Below are 13,922 nucleotides of genomic sequence, written 5' to 3'. Positions count from 1 at the left end.
GTTTTCTACTCCGACATCGATTCAAATGGTTTACATCCTTGTAGACTAGGGTAGAAGACTTAATTCGATTAGATTAAGACTTATTTTAGGTGTTGACTTGGCTTTGATGACCTTCTATCCTTCCTCCCTATTTCTACGACCCTATATGTTATATTTGAGATTTTGAGCTTTGTTTGGTGTCTTGGGATAAAAGTTGGTTTGATCTTGGTGTGTGATACTCATTACTTAGGGGTGGACATTGTTCCACAATGGTTCTTGGTGATGATTTGACATGAGATCCTTCAACAACCCTTTATAGTCACAGATTCTAGTTCTGGTCATGTTGTTCAGTATCCTCTACGAAGCTGATTACTACTAGTCACTAATTCAAGTTCTGGTCATTACTCTCTATAGCCTCTACAGAGTCGATACACATTGGATACGAACTATGTCACCTTTGAAGACTATCCGCGGCTCAAGGCCTGGGCTCTACACTCCTTAACTTGGAGTGGATTCTATTGGTTACTTGGAGGTTATTCGTTGTTAGAGGTACGATCTACGGTTTCTCTGGATCTGGACTCCTCGTATTTCATTTTTAGTATATTTAGATATAATGTGTGCTTATCGGGTAGTGGGGGCCAATTCAAGTTTTACTTAAATTTGCGCATGAGTGCACCATATGGGATAAGGCGTCCAGTTAGGTTGAGCTTAGCTATACATAATTCTTTTCTATCTCAGTACACACCTATGCATTTCTTTTAACTTCCATTTTGACTTTTGTTTGTTTCTAGATCCAATCATTTCATATTGTTTTTACTTTTCCTGCTCAGTTGGCATGCGATGCCTATTGAGTACCTTTTGTTTTGATACTCATGCTACACTCTACATCTATTTTGTGATGCAGGTCCGAGCACCAGCTACCATCGTTGATTACTCGAGCCTGTTCCAGCTTCGATCAGAGGCAAGGTTTAGTAGTTGGGGTCCTGGACTTACCTGCTGCCTCTACCTGTATATTTGTTAGCTAGTATTTTGCTTTTTGAGACATGTTTTGTATTTGGGTCCACTTTTGGGACTTGTACTCTTTTTGTTTAGACAACTCTTAACTTGTGACTTCCAAGTTTATGAAGGGATTTATTGTGTATATATCTTTTGCCTTGCTTTCATTATTTTTTATGTTTCTGTTACTAATTTACTGCCTCCGCATTGTTTCTAGCCTTATATCCATTACATGATGTTCTGGGTTACAAGTTGAATTATTTATTGATGGGTTGTAGTGACTCAAGAAATCAGATCGCGACAAAATCATGGTAAACATATGCAAGTAATGAGTCTCAAATCATTAACGAGCAGATACTGTTAATGAAATTAATTGACACTATTCTTTATGCATTTGTTAACGAAATATATTTTGAATGATACATAGTCTTGTCATAAATGTCGAAAAGTTGCAATTGTACCACAAATTGAAGAAATGCTCATTGGAAAAAAGTAAAGCAATTTTTGTCCCGCATCAAACTATATTGTATATTTGAATAATATAATTAGAAACTAATGTGCCAAGAGAAGAATAACATTAGATGGTTTCCTATTTATTAATAAGGTTTATACATAATGAAAAATAGGCTTGCTAAATGTTATATGCAATGCAAGAAAAATTAAAACTAGAAAGAAAGAATCAAAGTACAATTTTTAAACTGAAATGCTTTTACATTAAACATTAAGTCTCTCTCACTAAAATGGTTAAGCATACATATCAAATTTTTCACTTGTGAAGATCCACCCTTCGTTACTTTCAAGCTGAGACTATTGTATCGTTCTCGTTAATAGTGGTCTTGAAACCTTCCTCCAATTTGTGCCAGCCTTCAACATTGCAGAGAACTCATAGTGACATATATGTTCACCATGCAAGAGAATGGAATGTCAACACATAAATAATCATGCATGACAATAGCATTTTTTTATTTTAATAGAGAATACCAATTTACTAATGTTATGATGCAGTAGATGGACATGAATTGCTTTGATAAAAAACCGTAACAACAAATAGAATCCTATCTAATACGAATCTAAATAATTAAACTTTAATATAAATATCGAACAGTATTAATATTTTAATAGGAAGAGTGAGTGACGTCTAAATTTATTACTCAATTTAAGGAGGAAAACCGCCTTTGCCTTTCCATAATGGTTTGGTACAATAGAAACAGCACACACTGACCACTACTAGTATTCTTTTTTTGTATTTTTCATAATATATTTCACTATCTTACTTTTTCCTTTTTAAATTCAATTGCAATGGTCAATGAATTTTATTTTTCACTTTGGTACTGAGAAAAATGTTCTTCTTAATTGTTCAAATTTAATTGATAAAAAGTATATTTTTTTAGAAAAATTAACTCCTTAAAATGTGAAAAAATGATTTTGTTAATAGAAATAAGAAAAACAAGTTTCATAAGTAACACTTTTATAAAGTAAAGAGTTTTGATTCCTTAGATGCAAGCAAATAGTTCAAGAAGTAGTAAGAGAGATGATTTTTCCTATAGTTATGGACAAGATAATATGTTTCTAAAGATTCTGGGATTACAAAATATTCTTGAAATCAAATATATAATGCATGTATTACATAAATCATGGTTAGAAATTTATTTCGGTCAATAATATCTTAGTTGCAACTCTTTGGTGAAAGGCACTATCTTTTCACAATTAAAAATTGATGAAAATAAATATTGGATATTTAAAATCTTACCAAAAAGGAAAGCACCCACCAAATAAAATTACTACATCATGATGGAAAATACCGAAGAAGAATAAAGTAGGGACAAAAGAGAGAAGTAATTTTATTTGTCTTGAATGATTGATTTACAATGAAGAGAACCTCGATTTTGTCCCTAGTTAGGATTTCTAACTTTTCTCCAATGAAATAAATAATTGAAATTTAAATGCCATTTAGTTTTATAAACTACTACTATAGTTTCAATCAGAACTCAAACTTAGCTTGAATGTGATTGATTACTAATGAACTCAAATTTAGCTTATTTGTCTATAAGATTTTGCAATGACAACAAAATGCTGACCAACACTCAAGACTCAAACACATACAAAAATATATGTAGCTAGAATGGAAACTCTTAACTTTCTTAAACGCATGCTCAGAGGTTTTTCATTACTTAATATATAGACAATATAACTGTAAATACGCACTAAAGGGTGACTATTTTTCCCCACTGGGTTCATTAGAACTATTGAATATTGGAAAATAATTTCATTTTCTAAGGTAAATAGTTTATAAGGAAAGTAGTATTAGAATGACTTGAAACACGCACAATTTTCTATTTGCCGTTAGGGTTTTGCAACCCTTTCCCGAATTTCTTTATTTTTTATCAACTCAATTTCTTGTGAACTAGAAAAAAAAATGAAATTCTAGAAGTACAACATGATTGATAGCTCTGATGAATTGGATAATGATATGACTGAACAACAAAATAGTGGAATTCACAAGTTTTCAGAGGACGATTTTAAAATTGTTTCTTATCAACAGAAATGGAAAGAAGAATCTAATTTACCTGCATACTACATTTGAAAAAAGGACATGAAATCAAAGATGAGTCAAAAAACATGTAGTGTCTTTCTTCCTTGCTAAATCATTAATGATGTTTCGGGCAATCTCCAAAGAAGGGAATCATTAGATAGTTTGTCCATTATTATCAAACTACCTAAGAACTACATGTAATAAATTTTCACTCTACTTTTATCAAATATAAAATGAGGATTTTCAATCTAATCCTATTTTCTTTTGTCTCCTGATCGTTCTGCTAATAGAGTCTAATGTCATTTCCTTTATATCTTTCTTGAAAGTGCCAAAGTTCTAAGTTATGTCAGGGGGTTATTCCTTTTTCACGAGTGAGAGAATAAGTATGATTGTAATCATGTAATCGAAGATTGGAAAATTGTTCGTCCTCATCAACATTATCATGGATTTGTTCCAGTTTTTGTTCTTGCATTTGATTCTTAAGAAAATATTGAATCATATTATCACATTGTCACTGCAATCCCTCCTTCTAATCATCCAATTCACTTATTTGAGATTTACTCATATCAGTCTAATTCTGGGAGGTTCTCTTCCTAAAATTGTCTTGAGAAAAAGATACATTTCTTATTGGTGGGAGATATTATATGAGGGGGATGACTTACTGGAATACAACATCAAATGATGTACCAGCATTTAATGTGAAAAATGAGATCACAATAGAATATGAGTGAAGCTATGTAACTATTTATAATGACTTTGGGGATATATATATACCTAGTAAAATTACCCGCGCCTCGCGCGGGAATGTAGATTTACAAAATTTATAAAATAATACTTAAATTCTATCAGTCATTAAAACTAAAATACGATATTATCTTACATACAAGATTAGTTGTAACAGACATTAATAATGTAAAGAAAATTAAAGTTATAGCATCTTACAATTTATCCTTAATAATATAAGCCTAAATTAATGACCGTAAAAATATATACCAGGATCTGTAACATGAGCAATGGTGCCAGTGAGCCACTCAACATAAGCAAAGTACACAAATATTTAATTGTACAGAAGAAGAAGAAGAAGAAGAGGAAGTTCAGAATTTTTGTTGTTTGTCAACAAGAGCAAAGTACACAAATATTTAATTGTGCAGAAGAAGTTCTGAATTTTCGTTGTTTTAAAAAGAGGAAATCTCTCTATTTATAGACAACAAAGGTAGTGTGAACAAATGTTTATTGTGCATTATAGGAAATGTCACAACTATTTGGAAATGTTGCAACCCTTTGGAAATGTCACAACCTTTCAGAAAAGTCACAAATTTTCATTAAAGTCGCAACTCCTCACTAAAGTCGCAACTTTTCATAAAGTCACAACTTTTCATAAAAGCTGCAACTCTTCATTAAAGTTGAAACTTTTCATAAAAGTCACAACTATTCATAAAAGTCACAACTTTTCATGAAAGGGGAAGGCTAGTTTTGGAATTAAATAAATTAAATGAGAATCCTAGTTTGTAGTGGCGCCACGTAGGCGAGTCTAGGATTCTCTTTTATATATATGATATGATATATATGTGAAAGAATGGACATGTGCATGAAGTGTAGTGTGTACGTAATCTTCAGGGATCACAAGGTTGAGACTCTCATGAGTATAGGACAGTGAAATCCTCGGAGAAGATTCAAACCCTTCAAAAACAGTCTCGGTATGTTACATGAGTTGAAGAATTAGTGCCCTTTATGATATTTTTCGATTGTTGTCAAGTAGAAAACTTTTTGTATGTTCTTTGTAAAAGCATACACTTTCTCCTTTCATTAGAAATCCTAGGTGATGGTGAAGCATAAAATATAAAAAATTTAAATAAAAGGATATAATATATGCTTCAACATAGAACACGAGAAAAGTTCTCTACTTGACAACAATAGAAAATACCATCAAGGGAACTAATTTTTCAGCTCATGTTACATAATGAGGTTGTTTATGTAGGGTATGAGTCAGCTCTATGTATTTAGTTGTCTTTGACTCATGAGAGTCTCAGTCTTCTTCTCTCTCAAGTGATAATGATATATCCTTTCAGTAAATCTCCAAATTGTCGTTAGCACTGTTAATACAAGGTAGTATGCTACATGATACAACACCATAGTTAATAAATGGAATTTTCTCAAATGCTATCTTGACAAGACGTCTTATGTAAAAGATTTGCATCCACTACACTTCACACATATGTCCTTTCCTCCATAGATATTTAATATAAAAAAACATGCCTAGAGTCATTATAAGAAGTTTGAAAGAATAAATCATCTTCTATCTGAGTTAAGACACTATAAATCCGAGTTTAATAGACATATGTAAAACTGTTGTGATCTCATTTTTCACATTGAATGCAAGTACATGGTTTGATGTTATATTCTAGTAAGACATTACCTTCATATAAAATTCTACCAATAACAAATATATCTTTAACTCAAGACAACCTAAAGAAGAGCATCTCTTAAGATTTTGATTGAGATGTGTAAATCTCAAATAAGATTATATGCTAACCAAAATAAGGTAATGTAGAGACAATATTACCATGAGGATCAAATTCAAGAATAACAGTAGGACCAAATCCATGATAATACTATTGAGGATGGATATTTTTCTGGTCTTTGGTTATAGGATTAAAAACACAATAATTCTCTCATCCTTAAAAAAGGTGTAATCGACTACTAGAACTTAGAACACTGATCCTTTTAGGAATGAATCCAAGGCAAGGACTGGGAATTCCATTTGCAGAACAATCTAGAGATTAAAAAAATAGAATTAGATTAAAATTCAATATCCATTGTTCGATAAAATTAGCCTGAAAGTGTAGGGGATGAAGTGTTTTGCTGGTATGATATAAATGGAAAAAACTTCAATAATCATTTAGCAGGGATTAAAGGCACTACAAATTTGATTGTACAACTATGATATTCATGTCCTCCATTCTAATGTAGTCTGAATGCAGGTAATTTAGATTCATAATTCTATTTCAGCTAATAAACAATAGTCTTAGATTCATAGTGTGAAAACTTTTGAATATCAATCCCCTTTTGTTCAATCATGTCATCATTCGATTAATCAGATCTATTAGTCATATCATCCTTCCAAGAATTTCTTTATTTTTTAATGTGTAGGTAATTGGGTTGCTGAAAAATCAAGTAGAATGGGAAAAATGGTTACAAAACTATTTCAGTGATGAGAAAAATCATGCACGAAACAAATAATTTCAATACTAGTAAATTATGAAATACTTCAGAACATAAGTTTATATAATCTAATAGTATTTTTCCTTCCTACCTCTTGAATACCATTATTGCTCTCGATCAACATATTATGATACTTCTGTCATTAATTGAGTGTTGATTATTATGCTTGCTTTTGGATGTGAGTGCACAATCCTAGCAACAAACAAACTGACAAATTATACACATAAATATAAACATAGAAATAAAAATCTACAAATAATGTTACGCTTTTAGCAAAATTCATTATAGTTACCATTTCATTAAAATTATGTTGATTGGAGATATATTTTCCGTTTTTTCTCTTACTAGAAAATACATTAAAAAAATTGCACCCAAGGAACATACATTCAGGGTGGTTTACTAATTCAAGGAAGTTCAAATCCTTCTTATTCAGCCTTCTATTAAAAATGGAAGTCTTCTACTCAATGATTTTCCATCACCAATAAGGCAGAGAGTGTTACGTCCAATATTTCACCTGTTAATTTTAATGATTACAAACCACCACAATTGAATAAAATATTATTTACTTGTGGTGAATTTTATTTTTTTAGAAGTTTATATGACTATGGAGAATTAGGTGAAGATATAAAGAAATGTGAAAATGTTGATATTCCGAGTAAAGATATGGATGAAAAAGACTTGCCTAAATGAAAGTTTATTTGATGAAGACGGATTTAGTGAATATCTAAACAAATAAGATACTATGACAGAGGATATGGACAAAAAAGATTTACCCAAATCAAGGTATAAGAATGATAGAAATAACTTTTACTACGATCCTATGGAATAAAAAATTTCTACAAATGAAAAATTGTTTCTTATGGAAGGTCCCAAATATATGGAGTATCAACATATGTCAAACGGCTCAAGATACAAAAGAGTGTAAGTTCAGAGTGATCAAAGTCTAAATTTAAGTAAAGAGGGAGTCAACGTGGTGTGAAGGGAAGAACCCGCGGCTTCCCTTTTTGAATACCAACCTCACTCCCCTTGGAGTGAGTTCTTTTTTGCGGGATTTAGGGTTTCTGCCTTTTGCTCATATTGTCTCTTATGGAAATGGATTCATATAAGGCTTACTACTTCTTACCTATTTACTTGAACCGTTTAATGAGCGTTGTAACGATCCAAAGGAAAATCTCCTAGCTCAGCACTAGTCAACTTGTGGGGTGTTAGATACCCTACAGACAACAGTCGCAGCAGTCACCACGTCCCGTGCTCCATATATATATAAATTGTGTAGTGAGGTTGCTTGTAATCGCTATGTAGCCTAGCTCAACCCAAGCAATGTCCAAAAGTCATATGCCTTTCTTGGTTGGACTAACCCAACCAGGGATTTTTTATAAGTTTTTCTAAATTAGAAGAGCAAGAAGAGGAGCTAGAAGTACAATTTCTTTATGTTTATGGATAATCAATTCATTATCAAATATAGTTGGGACACTTTACCCAAGAAATGGGTCAAAAAAAGGAAAGATCAGAACATGAGAATATATCTGATACCAATACAGACTGCCTATTTCAATTGTTGTGCTTTTTGAAATTGCATACCTATACAAGGGTTCAAGTTTCGATCGATATTTGCGGAGTTGATTATACCTTATGAAACAAAGATTTGAAATTGTCTATAGTTTACTAAGTATTCAATATAACTTACACTTTCATATACAAACCAGTGCAGTCAAAGTAGCACGAATATCTGCTGTATTTAGTCTATTTCCATCAGTCGGTCGGAGGGAGTGAGAAGTTTGAGAAATGTTTGGTGTCTCGTCCTTCAATCATCGAGATCTATGTCATATATCAACAAATTATGGTTTTGAGGATCATCCATTATAAGAAGGCCTTCCTCTAAGTGGATATGTGGAAGTATGTTATGATGATCCACATAAATGTGTGGTTTCTGAACCCATTGAGTTGAACTAAGAATTTTGCTATTTCAATTTTGCTAGTCCTTCATAACAGGGTAGCGATGGTTAATTCAAAATCAGAATAGGTCCAATCCGAGAGACAAATCTATAAGAAATTCTATATGCTTCATAAGAATAAGAATGAACTTCTACAAAATTAAAGAGTTTCACCGGAATTGTCTTGATCGTCGGATATCATTGAGAAAGAAGTAGGGAGAAGTGTTATCGAACAATTTTCTACAATTCTTCCTAGTATGGAATTTTTAAAGATTCAAGCTACAAGTTTTGTTCTATACTAAAGGCACTTGTTCTTTTTTCGGTTTCATTGATAACACAAAAGACTTAATCTAAAGGGGAAAAAATGCTATACTAATAAGATTTCAAAGGATCTTTAAAAAACGTAAGAGGCTGATATTTTATGAAATGGAGTGATGTCAGCAACGTCTGTTGTTAAGGAAACACTCCAGGATCGAGTAACGTAACTTGATGTCAAGGTCGACCATTTGGATGAACAAGTGTAGACTATGGTAGAAAGGAAACAGAGTTTGGAATGGTTGGTCACTTGATGCTGACTAATGTGTACTGCGTCTTCCCAGTGAAGTAAGTTCATCTTCATGGAGCCTCAACGATCCTGATGCCGATGTTGAAAGCGTGACAAACCAGGTCAAAATGAGGAGCCTGTTGTGGAAGCAGTTTTTTGGTTCGTGAACCGAATGTCTCACTTGGAAACTCCAGACTTGAGTATTGAAACCACAACCATTCAACGTGATTCGAAATTCCAAGGCTCGAAGACCTCTAGGACATGAAGCGGTACTTTAAGGATGTTATGCCCATTTATTTTGACGACCAAGGCATAATAGAACCAAGCTATCTCTCTGGTGATGTGAAGAGTATTTGAAATAAATTTCGAACCATCACATAGATTCTGGACCAACTACCGTAAGAACGGAATGGAATGGTAAAAAAGGATTCGATGCGCAGATGTGAAAGCTCTATCAATAGAAAGATTCTAGCTTCTTTTTATGGGAGAGGAACTATTCCCTCATCTGAGAACCGCTATTCACGTATTACCTCCCCACTAAATAAAGAGAGTCAGAATCTAGAGAACCTAAAAAAAATGCAAAAGTGAGCATACCCTATAGCTCTCCTCTCTCCCCATTTATTAGCAAACACCATCAACCCCATTTTTCATTGGGTCAAAGCCAAAAATATGATGAATAGAAGGAAAGGAGATTGGAAAGATAAGTTAACTACTTGACTATAGTATAGGTCGTATGTTTCCATGAGAAGGAAGCAGCAGATCTCCCCTTATATTTGGAGAGCTGGTGGCCGCGTGTGAATTCATTCAAGACAAAGGGTGGCCTGATTAGACATTGTTATTTACTCTAATCTAATCGAGGTGGTTTTCGTTTACCAGCATGTATGTGTTCTAAATTCCTATGACAAAGCATTTCTGGCTCCTGTGAACATATTTTCTTAATGTATTAAAGAGGGCATCTCTAACTGGTGAAAAGTGATGGGTGTCCAATACAACCTCTCTTACTTCACCTTTATTTGTCACCCTTTCTCTAATACAATGAAAACATTTTACTCCACCTTTATTTATTAGGTATTTTTGTCATCTTAAAAGTTACATTAAACAACCTAGTGAACAATTTTATACATGCCTTGTCTTTGTTCTTCCATAATTTCACCAGAATCTCATCGGGTCCATCGTTTTCCTCTACTCATCCTGCTAAAAACACATTTAACATTAACTACCCTAAAATATGTATAGTACCCAAAGACTTTCTGTGTGCACTAACTTGCCCAAGAGACAAGAAAGATATATTTGAACATTAGATCTGAAAAATAACTCTATATGCAAATATATTTGAACAAAGTCAAATATTAGAGAAAACTTGAACATAGGGCTTATGAAAACTAGTCTTAATACTAGTAGAAAATAAATCACTGAATCTATGAAATAGAATTATAAATGGCAGCTGATCAAATGTAAGAATACAACGAAAATTAGAAAGGTACATGTACGGTCGACAATATTATGTGAGAAATGAAAATATTGCAAGAGCTCAATCTGAACCTTTTTTGTGTAGCAAACATTGTAGAAATAAGAAACCTGATACTTTGTCGTCGCTAGAGGTCACCAGAAGTTTATTGGAAGTCGTCGGAGGCTCTATTCCAGTTGTCAGTGGAACCTTGTCATTTGAATCTGGCTCATAATAATACATGCAAATAGAGTAGAAATAGAAAGAAACGATGGTAAGGAATAGGGAAAGCGAAAGAGTGTGGGTCACTGGAGATACAACGAAAAGTCATTTGAGTAGGACAAGATCCAATCATTGTTATCATTTTCTAGCTTGTATCTTATATGGTAGTACCTTGAAAGGGAGTAGAAATAAGAAGAAAAGATATAAGAGAGAAAATAAAGCAATAAGAGATCTGAGTTTCTAGGTCATGGGAGTCGCTGGTGGCGGCAAACCTAACAGTTGCGCGATCAAACAACCCTAACAAATATGGATGGAGAGGTCGCAATCACCAGTGAGGTTAGCTGCGGCAGAGAGTGGAAGAGATGACTGGCACAGTACGGTGTGGTGGCGGAGATAACAATTAATTCTTGAACCCTGAAGCAAAAAAATAAGGCTAAATCTCAATTGCACTTTTTGCTAGAAATGAAAAATAAAAGTGAAAACATATTTTATAATGGACAAGTAAAAGTGAACGGAGGGAGAACTTAATTTGAACTAGTGTTTTGGTACTTTCTTATATACCAACAAATGAATGAAAATTTAGAATTAGGGAAGAATAATTTTATGAAACTCCAGTTTTAAAGTATTTAATTATTTAATTTAATTTGAAATAGTTTGATCTAAATAGTTAATGGGATACACTATGCCCCATTTTAATTTTAGTGGGATATCAAGTAAGCTAGACAATACAAGTAGTAAATTTCCTCGTAATAAAAGAAATTTCTTATTTGTCAGATAAAAATATTTTGATATAAATCATATCCTATTATAGTATACATATAATATGAGAACAATCAAAGCTAAAATTTATTATAAATTTACCCATAAAAAATGAGTTACTAGTTTACCATTTAAAATATTTTTTTTACAAAGTTAAAAATTCTAACAATTTAGTGCATAAAATATCTCCAAAACTTTTCTATACAATGGAAAAAAACACGAACTCACGTCTTTTGATCACCATCCCATTAGTTCTTACTAAAAACACATTTAAATTTTTTCAATCAAAGTCATCGACAAGGATGGACGAAGAGGGAAAGACCCTTACCTCAAATAGATGGAGATTTTATTCTCATAACTTTGATTCTAAAAGAATTGAATTGTTATAATGAAGACATCTAAGTAGGAAAAAAGATATATTATAGTTACTAACAAAAAATGTGCTTCTTTAACACTTCTATGTATATGAATCCTTATAATATTGCATCTGAATACTTTCTTAAGAACTTATTTATATGATAAGAAGTCAATGTGTAAGAGGCATCTTGCTCACTTGTCACTTATTATTCCTCGAGAATAACACTCATAAAGTTGACTGGTCTTTAGTCATATCCTTACGTGTATTTTTATTTTTAGATCCTTGGCAGGTAGTACAAAGTAAATGTAGCTCTACAAAGGAAATAATGAAAAACATTCCTTAAAATCACCGCTAGCAAACAAAATTATAAATAACTCACATATTTCCTTCCAAGTACAACTATTTAAAGAGATTAAAATAAAATTATCCTCACTATCCAAAAAACATCTCAGTTTGTACAATTTATTTGGCAGTGTTATGAATTCTTACCTTGTATAGAGGCTCAAGGACACACCTTCCATAATTTCACAGAGTATAGCTACTTGTGGTCATGGGATTGAACACATCAAATAACTTAACTTGACTCCTAAACTCTGTTAAATAATATCAATGTTGTAATATAATGAGCGCATCAAAATTTGAATTAAATGTTACATCAAATTCAAACTTTTCTTAATATGAAAGTTATTTAGAATTCATAATTCATATGCAGATTTTGGTTATTATAATTTTAATATAAAAGTGTACTATCTAGTAATGAACTAAGTTGCCTACTCTGAATTGAAGTATGAAAATTCTCTCTTTTACATTGAGAAATTGGTACATATAAATTTATGTACTAAGAATTATAAATTGTTTATACTTACAAAAATAAATCAAACTAATACTGTCTTCATTAACTGAGAAATATATTTATGGGTGAGTTTCAAAAAAAAGAAAAAAAAAACTTTGTGCACATTCTCATATTAGATGTATTTTCGAAATAAAAATCACATATTAACACTAATTTTATCTTTAATCATTCAATCAACTGTGTCTCAACCAGCGACACAACATATACAAATTATTCATACATATTAAGAAACAAGTAACTATTTAGCAAATTATCTTGCCAACTCAGCTCTAGAAAACGAAGGTATATGTCAATATATAATTTTTTAGGATCTCCTAACTATGAAGAGAATAATTCTAAACATGGACAAAGCATACACACAATTAATTAGGATATAAACATAAAATACCTACAAAGTCTAGTACATGCAAGAAACAAGTAGAGAAACTACAGGTAAACCAAAGCATATTATCATACAATACACCCATAGGCCTAGAGAAGAGAAAAATAAAACAATGAAAGACATCCAGATATCTTAGGTAATTACATACATCAAATAAAGAATACATCATTAAGAAACACTCTCAAGAGGAATTGCCAATTACATACCTCATCGTGACGGTTATCGATTTGAGCTTGTCATGTGGTCATCATCACCAAAAAAAGAGAAGAATATAGACGATCTATAGTAGGAGAAATAAGACACTCTTAAATCTATTTAGGGGATCGATACATACTATGAGAAAGCATAGATCAGACATTTGTACATGGAATAACTGAAGAAGGTATCAAAGATAACAAATCTGGGGAGAAATCACCTTGGGAGATTGAATTGAAACTGAAAATGTGAAGAGAAAAGCAATATTGATAGGGTTTTGCATATCAATACAATGAAAGATAGAGACACTTCAGTATGTTTTGATCAAATAAATACTCTTATTCTTTTGGGCTAGGTCTTTTTTGGGCCTAGTCACTATTTTATGTAGCTTTAATTTTGGATTGGAATATTTGGGCCCATTCTTTGTTGCTTTATTTTGTTCTTTTATTTTATATTTTATTTTAATACACATAAAGTTGGTCTATGCACCAAATTTAA

The 13,922-nt window shown here is 32.1% G+C and overlaps 1 long non-coding RNA gene across 1 annotated transcript; it reads right to left on the bottom strand.

Annotated features, from left to right (window-relative positions):
* Positions 1–10,630: 10,630 nt before the first annotated feature.
* Positions 10,631–13,699, bottom strand: LOC107062245 (uncharacterized). The gene is made up of 3 exons (XR_001474517.1): positions 13,436–13,699; positions 12,484–12,587; positions 10,631–11,291 (listed from the first exon to the last, which is right to left on the bottom strand). It is a non-coding gene; the product is annotated as an uncharacterized lncRNA (long non-coding RNA).
* Between the last annotated feature and the right edge of the window lie 223 nt (positions 13,700–13,922).

Source organism: Solanum tuberosum, unplaced genomic scaffold (assembly GCF_000226075.1).
Source record: "Solanum tuberosum cultivar DM 1-3 516 R44 unplaced genomic scaffold, SolTub_3.0 scf00212, whole genome shotgun sequence".
Taxonomy (NCBI): domain Eukaryota; kingdom Viridiplantae; phylum Streptophyta; class Magnoliopsida; order Solanales; family Solanaceae; genus Solanum; species Solanum tuberosum.
This window is presented reverse-complemented; position numbering and strand designations above follow the sequence as displayed.